The sequence below is a fragment of the Leopardus geoffroyi genome, chromosome C3 (genome assembly GCF_018350155.1).
Source record: "Leopardus geoffroyi isolate Oge1 chromosome C3, O.geoffroyi_Oge1_pat1.0, whole genome shotgun sequence".
NCBI lineage: Eukaryota > Metazoa > Chordata > Mammalia > Carnivora > Felidae > Leopardus > Leopardus geoffroyi.
In genome coordinates this window covers 101,933,520-101,944,149 of record NC_059338.1, presented here as the reverse complement: position 1 = coordinate 101,944,149, position 10,630 = coordinate 101,933,520, and positions in this window count along the sequence as shown.

Genomic DNA, 10,630 nt, shown 5'->3' with positions numbered 1-10,630 from the left:
ATGTACTGTGGAGACTTTGTTCTGCCTTTAGTCATCTAGCGAAATGCCATTTATTAATGCCTTTTTAAAGGGTTTCAGTTATCTTAAACCTTTCTAGTGGTTTGCATATTTACTAGGTATACTCTTTAAAACTCCATAATAGGGAAAATTTGAAACATAGACAAAAGCAGAGATTACAGCATTGTAAGTCCTATGTACCCCGAATCAGGTCAACCAGGCTCAACAATCATGAGCTAATGGCTAAGCTTGTCTCCCCTCATACATCCCTACTCTCTTTCTATTGTTAGTTTATGTAGAATTAAACTACCAGACAGCAGGGGCGCCTGGGTGGCTCAGTCGGTTGAGCGTCTGACTTCGGCTCAGGTCATGATCTCAGTTCGTGGGTTTGAGCCCTGCATCAGGCTCTGTGCTGGCTGCTTGCTCAGAGCCTGAAGCCTGCCTCAGATTCTGTGTCTCCTACTCTCTCTGCCCCTCCCTCATTCACGCTTTGTCTCACTCTGTTTCTCAAAAATAAATGTAAAAAAAAAAAATTAAAAAAAAAAATAAACTACCAGACAGCATATCATTTTATTAATATTTCAGCCAGGCCTGTCTTTCTAAGATTAATTTTAATATATTTCTAACACTACCATCACACCTAAACAATAAACCATCATTCTTTAGCATCATGATCAATTAGTTAGGGTTCAAATTCTACCAAACAAGTCATACTTCTAGCTGCCTAAAACTTCAGCTTCTTTTCCCAGGCATGGTTTCCAGAGCTAATCCTCATTTTCTGTGATCACCGCTGGGTGGCCACCCTGTGCCCACCAAGATTCTTTGGAAACCAAGTTGATCCCTTTTTACCCAGAACTCGGGGTATTCCCTGGGGCCATGTGTGCCAAAGCCCAGGAGAGCTTCCTGCTCTGAGAAACAGGGAAGGGGCGGGCCTTGAAAATCCACATACATCCATGAGAGTCTGAACTAGTGGCAGTGGCTAAATACAAGTGGGAATCAGAGAAAGTTTTCTCTTCATCCTTTAGTAAGCTGCATGATGCAAAGGTGTGGCAGAGGTCCTAATTATAGATGAAGGAAACTGCATTGTTTACAGCTGCATCCACACAATCTTCCACCCTCCCCTATCATGCAACCAGGGGGTAGGGAGTAGAAGAGAGAGGCTGGAATTGGTATCTGCCATTCCAGAAAATCATTCCCAATCAATCCCAAGGGGGCAAGCAAGAATAAAGCAGTACGGAAGGGATAGGCCATCTCACTAACACTCCCCTCTCCAAACGTCCTCTCTAGGTGATGCCTGTGCCCTAAGAACAATGCTGAGAGGCATTTGCACTGAAGTCCCTGCTCAAGTCTGTCTATTGGGAGGGTTCCAGCAGGGAGGTACCAGAGTCAGGAGGCTGGTGGTGGACCTGGAGACTGCTGTACGAGATATCTCAGCAGTAGGCCCTCTCTGCAGGGTAGCAGCTTCCTAGTAACCTAGTGAGAACTGCAGAGAGATGGGGCAGAGAGACAGTCACTGACTCTACTGTCAGAGTCACCTCTAGGCTGTTTGGCCAGAACAGGTCAGCACCTGGGTTGTCTGGGCAGGGACAGGACTTTGCAAAGAAGAGATGCACACGGTATTGGGGTAGGTTGTTTTATAGAGCATAGGGGCAGTGCTCTCCTTGTTCCCAGTAAAACTGACTTCATGTGACTACACCACACAATCACCAAGGAGGAAGAGGACCTCCACCAACCTCTCAAGCCTGAGTGTTCGGGATTCCCCACCTCTCTCTATCCCAGCCGTGGGCAGCTTCTACCACTCCCTCAAAAGCAGTTAGCTCTGGTGACTTCTGACCTTTAGGCTTTCTCCTCTGTTGGCCACACTCATTCTTTTCCTTGTCCAATCCCCACTCCTTTGTCAGGTCTCAGTTTAAAGGCCCTTGGCTCTGGCAATGCCCCTTTCACCCCAATAGGTGAGAGGCTGCCACCATATGCCCTTGTAGTACGCTGTTTCCCTTATTACACTTCACTTATGCTCTTGCTTGCTCATTTGTCTTTCTTTTCTGTTTGACTGTTAACAGCTTAAAAGGCAGGGACCAGCCCTATTTTCCTCATCCCTTTATTCTCAACGCCTGCTACAGTGCCTGACGCAGTAGGTTCTTTTCAATTTTTTTTTTAATGTTTATTTTTGAGAGAGAGAGCATAAGTGGGGAGGGGCAGAGAGACAGGGAGACCCAGAATCCAAAGCAGACTCTGGGCTCTGAGCTGTCAGCACAGAGCCTGACACAAGGCTCAAACTCCCGAGCTGTGAGATCATGACCCGAGCAGAAGTCAGACGCTCAATCAACTGAGCCACTCAGGCACCCTGACATGTTTCCCGAAACTTCCATCCAAGGGTTCTCATTCTGGATAAACATCTAAGGACTTAATCCCTCTCCAGTGTAACAGACCTTGAAGTATTTGAAGAGAGCTGTCAGTTGTGACCATAGTACCTTTATCTGCAATGTAATTGAGATACCATCTTGAATTTATCTGAAAGTAGAATGAGAATTATTATTTTGAAGGAGAAATGGGGATTTTTTTCTTATTGTGTAGTGATTATTAATTATAGGGAGTGTATTTATAAAAGCCATCTGAAACAGAACTCTGCTAAAAATAATTCCATTATCACTTTTAACTCACTTTCCTATTCCCAAACACTGCTTCCATAGACTATTACTACATATAGCAACTAGTCATTATAAACATACTTTAAAGAAAATCCCAGTTTTAAATGTCTCTGTCCTGTAAAAGAGACCCAACCGACTTTATTGGTCAGAAAGAAATGTCACCCAAATTCTTAGCTATTTTGCTATAGACTAGAACCTTGGACAATCTGTTCTATTAATTTATTAATTTGGGTTACCATGATCATGATGATGGATTTTGCTCTAGTCTGAATTCCTCACTTCAAATTGTTGTCAGCTGCATTCATGCACTGGCTTATTCACAGGTTATAAACAACCAACTCAGTTGCTTTGTTTAGTTCTTAAATCACTTCCCTATTTTTAGATCATTACCATATTTGAGGAGAATAGGTAACCTTTGATGTCTTGTGCATATGGTGGTTGGAGGTGCCAGCACTTAGGGCTAAGCAGATAATCTCATTCATGAGATGGATGGAAGTATGGGACTGGTTGTGTACAACATCTACTTCAATGCATTTTTTCCCCTAAGAATAGATTCCACTTAATAGCTTTAGCCCAAATGAATTTAGCTCTGTTCGAATGAATAGCTTAATGAATTTAGCTCTGTTTGAAGCCCCTGCCCTCTGTAAGTGACTCTGTGGCAACATCCCCTTCGTGCCCACTGACCTGTGGTCTGTAACTCGAAGTCACCTGCAGTTAGTTGTGCTGGTGTGTGATCTCCTCAGAAGTCGTGCCGTGTCCTTACAAGTAAAACCACAGTGCCCAGCTCTATTTAGTGTCATTCCAAGTCAGTCTGCCAGGAAACATGATTGACTCGTGGAAAGAGACCTTGTATTGAAAATGAAAGACAGTACAGAGAATTTAATTTATCCAAGAAGGTTTTTATACCTAAATCTCTTTGAAATTAATATTTATATCCCTGACACTGTGTGTTCCACATATGGAAAATGTAAAGGCCTAAGGGACTGACATATGTCCTACCAGTGTTTACTTCTTAACTGAACATATCCTAGAATAGCAAGGTTATCCTTATAAGATATACTTTTTTTTTGTCCTCCAAGATATCACTGGGAAATAACCTTGGTTCTCAACTACAAATGGTTTTGTCCCTGGGACGAACTTGGCAGTATCTGGAGACATTTTTGGTTGTCACAGATGGAGGCTTGCTGCTGGCATCTAGAGGGTCAAAGTCAGGGACGCTGCTACAAATCCTGCAATGCACAGGATTACCTGCACACAGAGAATTACTTGGCCCAAAATGTCAATAGTGTGGAAGTTGAGAACCACTGGGTTATAGAATTTATCTCTAATTGATTTAAATTTTCTCCCTATTGACTTCACCTTTATTTATCATTTTAGGTCACTTTCTCCTTTTTTTAGATCATTTTCTTGAGTCTGAGAATGACTAAGGTTAGAAGAGAATGCTGCTTATCAAAATTTCCTACATCGCGTCCAGGATGAACCAACATTACAAGTGTAACAAGCATAATACACATCACTAGTGTATTCCTAGGTGACACTGTGTCTCCATGTCTTTTGTAGCCTTAATAAGGAAAGACAGAAAAGGAATAAGGTATTTGTTTTCTATTGCTGCCATTACAAGTTACCATAAACTTAGTGGCTCGAAAGAACACAAATTTATTATCTTACAGAGTATAGGTCAGAACTCTGGCATAGGTGTCCCTAGACTAAAAGCAAGGTGTTGTCAAAGCTGCATTCATTACCAAGGCTCTAGGGGAGTATCCATTCCCTTGTCCCTTCCAGCTTCTGTAGGCTGCCCACATTCCTTTGCTTGTGGCCTCTTTCTTCACTACAAAGCCAGTAATGTTATATCTCTCTGACCATTGTTCTGTAGTCATATCTGCCTCTAATTACAGCCAGGAAGCGTTCTCTAAGCTAAAGGTCCTTTTTGATTGCATTGGGTCGACCCATATAACACAGAATAATCTCCTCATTTCAAGGTCTTTAACTCAATCACATCTGCAAAGTCCTTTTTGCCATGTAAAGTAGCAAACACATTCACTAATTTTTGCACTACCTAATTTCCACTTGGCTCTTGATATCCTGCAAACTGGGGCAAACTAAAGAACATGGGCTTTGGGAGACATGTTGTCAGTCACCATAGAATTTTCTTGTCAGCAACTTGGCCACAACCTTGTAGCTGGGAATAGGGTTGCCTCTGAAGGAAATGGACATTCCAGTCATCAATTTTTCTGGAAAGAAGTCATTCTCGAATGAGCCTTAGAACAGGTTGAGGGAAATACTTTCTCTCTCTGAGGCCTGGGCTCCCTTTGGTCTACACCTAGAGGTATGAGGTACCTGGAGCATGAAGAGTGGTTGGTATAGAATAAACCTGAGTTCTGAGGGAATGGCTTGGGATAGAGGACATTATGTGAACCTGTTTTGTAAGGGACTAGAAGGTGCCAGGGACTGTGCAGTATCTTTGAATTACTCTTTTTAAAAAAATTTATTTATGTGTTTTGAGAGAGAGGTAGAGATAGAGAGGCAGGGAGGGGCAGAGAGAGACAGGGAGAGAGAGAGAATCCCAAGCAGGCTCTGCACTGTCAGCGCAGAGTCTGATGTGGGGCTCAAACTCACAAACCGTGAGATCATGACCTGAGCTGAAACCAAGAGTCAGATGATTAACTGACTGAGCCACCCAGGCACCCCACTTTGAATTGCTCTTAAAAAGCCTTTTTATGATGGTTTTTAAAATACTAGCTCATTTCTCCAATGCTATGAGAAGTGATGGGGAAGTGCTCTGACACACGCAGGGATGGCTCTCCTGGGATGAAAGAAGTGGTGAATAGGGTCAAGAATGGTCCGATGAGTGGTCAAGGGAGGATTTGGGAGAAACCACAAAATTCTGAGATATTCAGAAACTGTTAGAAGAGGAAAACGTATACTGTAAGTGAATGTATCCCCCACAACCGAATCCATTATGTTTAAATCCTCACTGCTACAACCATACAGATCTTCCTCGACTTATGATCAGGTTACATCCCAATAAACCCATCACAAGTTGAAAATGTCATGAGTTGTAAGTGCATTTAATACAGCTGGCCTACCAAACATCACAGCTCAGCCTAGCCAACGTACTCAGAACACTCACATTAGCCTGTAAGGGTCAAATCATCTGACACAAGCCTATTTTATAATAAAGGGCTGAATAGCTCATATAATTGACTAAATACTCTTTTGAGTGTGAAAAACAGAATGGCTGTATGGGTACAGAATGGTTGTAAGTGAATCAATTGTTTACCCTCGTGACCACATGGCTGGCTGGGAGCTGGGGCTGCCACCGCCCAGCATTGCCAAAGGGGGTCCCACAGGATACTGCTAGCCTGGGAAAAGATCCAAATTCAGAATTCCAGATGTGTTTCTACATTGCTTTCACACCATGTTAAAGTCAAATATTATAAGTCAAATCATCATAAGTCAGGGACCATCTGTAGTAATAGGAGGCAGGACATTTGGGGGGTGATTGAGTCATAAGAGCAGAGCCCTCATGAATGGGATTAGTGACCTTATAAAAGAGGCTCCAGAGAACTCCCTCACCCCCTTCTCCAGGTGAGGACACAGTGAAAAGATGGCAGTCTATGAGCCAGGGGGCACCCTCTCAGCAGATATCGAACCTGCCAGTGCTCTGATCTTGGACTTCTAGCCTCCAGAATTGTGAGAAATACATTTCTGTTGTTTATAAGTCACTCAATCTATGGTATTCTGTTATAGCAGCCTGAATTGGAAACGGCGAAGACAACTAGAAAAGTTGTACATCAAGAGGACAAGGGGCTTCTAAATGTAGCAGTTAGATTATAAAAGGCAAATGTGACCTCCCAGGTGCTGAATCCTGGGATATTTGGATTGTGTCCCAAAATCTGCTTTATAGTAACCAGTATAAGTACAAGATTTGAGAGCATTTTGGTATAAATATGGCATTTTTAATTGACATAAAATTCTCTTACTTTATAAGATTGAATAATATAATGCTGTGGAGATTACATTAAGTTTTTCTTTTGTAGGTATTGATTGAGGTAGCCTTATAAAAAGAACCTTGGAGTTTTCATGAGGAGACTGGCTTTTTGTGTCTCCTGTTTTTGTTCTGCACATCGTACCTGAATGAGCTCACCCACTCCTGGATTTATCCATTATCACACATGTGTGTTTCTCGGTGTGATACTTTAGCATTGTCCTCCCTGTGTGAAACCATAGCCCCTGCCCTCCGGGAACTGCATGGAATGTGTTCACTTCTCCATTTTACCCACAGTACCCAGCATCATGCCTGGAAAAATGATTTTTTGCTAATAACCATCCAAGTTATTATTCTCACTAACCAGCTGAGACCTTGGTCAACTCACTTTATTGAGCCTCAGTTTCCTCACCCAAAATGAAGGGTGTGGAAATTTAACTCTAAGATGATTTCTCACCCTAATATTTTATGTTCCATTTTGAGTTTATTTTTGTGAATGGTGTGAGAAAGTGGTCTAGTTTCAATCTTCTGCATGTTGCTGTCCAGTTCTCCCAGCACCATTTGTTAAAGAGACTGTCTTTTTTCCATTGGATATTCTTTCCTGCTTTGTCAAAGATTAGTTGGCCATATGTTTGTGGGTCTAGTTCTGGGGTTTCTATTCTGGGGTTTCATTGGTCTCTGTGTCTGTTTTTGTGCCAATACCATGCTGTCTTGATGATTACAGCTTTGTAGTAGAGGCTAAAGTCTGGGATTGTGATGCCTCCTGCTTTGGTCTTCTTCAAAATTACTTTGGCTATTCGGGGACTTTTGTGGTTCCATATGAATTTTAGGATTGCTTGTTCTAGTTTTGAGAAGAATGCTGGTGCAATTTTGATTGGGATTGCACTGAATGTGTAGATAGCTTTGGGTAGTATTGACATTTTGACAATATTTATTCTTCCAATCCATGAGCACGGAATGTTTTTCCATATATTCCTTTAAGTGTATAAAGTGTTGCTTCAACCTGATGATGGCCTTACCTACTGTCTTTTGTTTGAAAAGCAGAAAAGGCACCTACTTGTCTTCAGTAAAGTGTTGGATACTTCAATTGGCAGTTAACTAAGCCAGTAGGATGACTCTTGATACACACGCGGTTCCTTCCATTCCAATCAGTTCATGGTATGTCTATACAACATAAAATGCATTGAAAATTAATTCCACCTCTGTGCTTTGTCAGGCAGAATCAAATGAAATGGTTTCTGGGTGCTACATCAAATGAAAATTTGGGCAAAATAAGGTATGGAATGAGGCCCTGATCTCTTATCATTCCCTTCTATCTTGCTATCTCCTTAAGTCTTAGATTCGTGTATCTGGTTCTAGAGAGTCCATTCCCCTGGCCTGAAGCCCCTGGATCCCCACTTTTGCCACTTATTCTCCAAAGAAAATGCTGAGCTTGCGTGCTAAAAGATTTCTTAATTGCATTTCCCCCCAGGGACAATAGCAGCTGCCTTTCCTCACACACACACATAGTTTTCTTTTGAGCTTTGACATGCAGGAGATGACAGAAATATACCGGTTTACACCCAAGGCCACAACAGGGATGTAGAATTCACCTGCCAGAGCATTTGACACTTGCGTCAGGAAAAAGCAACAGCTGAGAAAAGCCCTGTGAGAAATACTTTGTCATGTATGGGGGAAGGCTGTCCAGATTGTAAATCAGTAGGATGTCTGTTTTGTCCAGCTAATTCTCCCAAGGGTGGAAGAAATGGGATTTACTCAGTCCATTTAGTCCCTGTGTGTAAAATGATAGCATACCAATGATGTGGGAGTAATTTTCCACCATGAGATAAAGGCCTTTGGTTTCTTGTTCTTAGAAGTTTAGTTGAGGCTGGGAGACCAGTTGTTGTTGTTGTTGTTGTTGTTGTTGTTTTCTTTCTCCTTATTTGTTTACTTTCTGAGAGAGAGGGGGTGTGAGTGAGTGAGGGGCAGAGAGAGAGGGAGAGAAGGGGAGAGAAAGAAACAGAATCTCACACAGGCTCCGCACTGTCAGCACAGAGCCTGGAACAGACCTCAAGTTCACCAGATCTGGGACTCGAACTCATGAACCTGAGATCATGTCCTCAGCCTAAGTCAGATGCTTAACTGACTGAGCGACCCAGGTGACCAGACCAGTTGTTTTTACATGTGCATTTACGTGTGCAGAAAACCCTTTTGGATTTAGATTTAATAATATGGGCATCTGGGTGGCTCAGTGGTTTCAGCACTTGGGCTCAGGTCATGATCTCACCTTTTCCTAGTTCAAGCCCCGTGTCGGGCTCTGTACTGACAGCTCGGAGCCTGGAACTTGCTTTGGATTCTGTTTCTCCTTCTCTCTCTCTGCCCTTTCCCCACTCGCACTCTGTCTCTCAAAAATAAACATTAAAAATATTAATTAAAAAAATAAATAAAAATAAATTTAGTAATGAATTAAAGGAAAGTGGGAGGTCAGAGCCATTTGCCCAGGATGTAGTTATTTGGAGGTGAATGCGTGTAACAATGTGTTATTGAGAAGAAATTTCTCTGCTGAGGAAGTTAGTACAGCTAAATGGAGACCTGCCTCAGAATGACCCAAGTGGACCTGAAATTCTGGCTGTGACCCCTTTGAACCTAAAGACTCATGTAGTCCCATTTAAGTAGTAGTTTAACATTCAAAAAACAGAATCCAGAACCTCCAAAAAGCATCTAGGAAAAACTCAGATATTTCACTTGTATTATTTTGAGACTATTCATAGAGGGAATCAAATATTGTGCAGTAATATTTATTAAGATATCCAATTTTTCTCTTCATTTATCTAGATTCTCCAATATATACCCATAGTCTCACTTCCTGGTCTAGAATATTCTATGTCCTTGGCAATCATCATCATCATCTAGGCACAAAGGAGAAAGATGCTTTCTCATTAGAAGGTTGGTTCCACTCTAAACTCACTATAAGACTTCTGCTAAGACATGGAAGGAGTAAGTAGTAGGTTTGGCCCGGCCATGCCATTATTTGCTCAGTTTCAGGACCCCATTGCACCATTGTTCTGCTGATTATATATAAAGGACTATAAATAAATGACAGTTTGGAAGTTTGCTTGATTACTCCACGCAAACTAACGTGTTAGGCCAACAGTTCTCAAATTTGTCCAGGAGATATCATAAAACCCCTGGATTTTATGGTACTTTTCAGAACATGATGAAAAATGGACTAGTTAATTCTATGATATGAACCGAAAACATACTTTATGTTTATAACATGAAATCACAATCTCGAGCATACCTGTCCTATGAAATAAAAAGTCACCAAACCCACAAGGTTGGCTTCTTCCTAGGTTTCCCCATTTAAAGTCTATTGCTTTTACCCCCCTTTGTTTTTTTCAGACACTAGCACTTGATATCAGAAGGTGCAGAATGGACCACAAAAGTGTAATACAAATATGTGAGAGACGAACGTGCCGTTGAGAACACAAGCACCTTTTAAATTAAGTTTTGTACCAGTTGGAAAAGATTATCAGTATTTTATTTTAATAGTACAATATCTTTTGTCCAACTTAAAACATAGCTGAATTGCGTGGGAAAATTCTTTCTTTGAGAATCATTGTGCTGTGTTCTGTGGAGGGATATGAAGGAAGCTTCTCCCCAAAAGATAGAGACAAAGGAAAATCATTTCTCTAACTTTATCTTCCCCTTTCCTAGGCTACATCTTCTCTACAATTTTAGCCTATTTTATTTTATTTTTTCTAATCCTTTTTATTAAATGGGAACTTTTCAGTCTGTCTCTTACATATATATGTACTCTGTAGCTGTTCTTATCTTTGTTAATATTCCTCTTGAAACTCTCTGCTGTGATATGAATATTTGTGTCCCTCCAAAATTCATACATTGAAATCCCAAACCCCAAAGTGATAGTATTAAAAGGTAGGGCCTTTGGGAGGTGATTAGGTCGTGAAGGCAGAGTCCTCATAAATATGATTAATGTTGTCATAGAAGGGGCCCC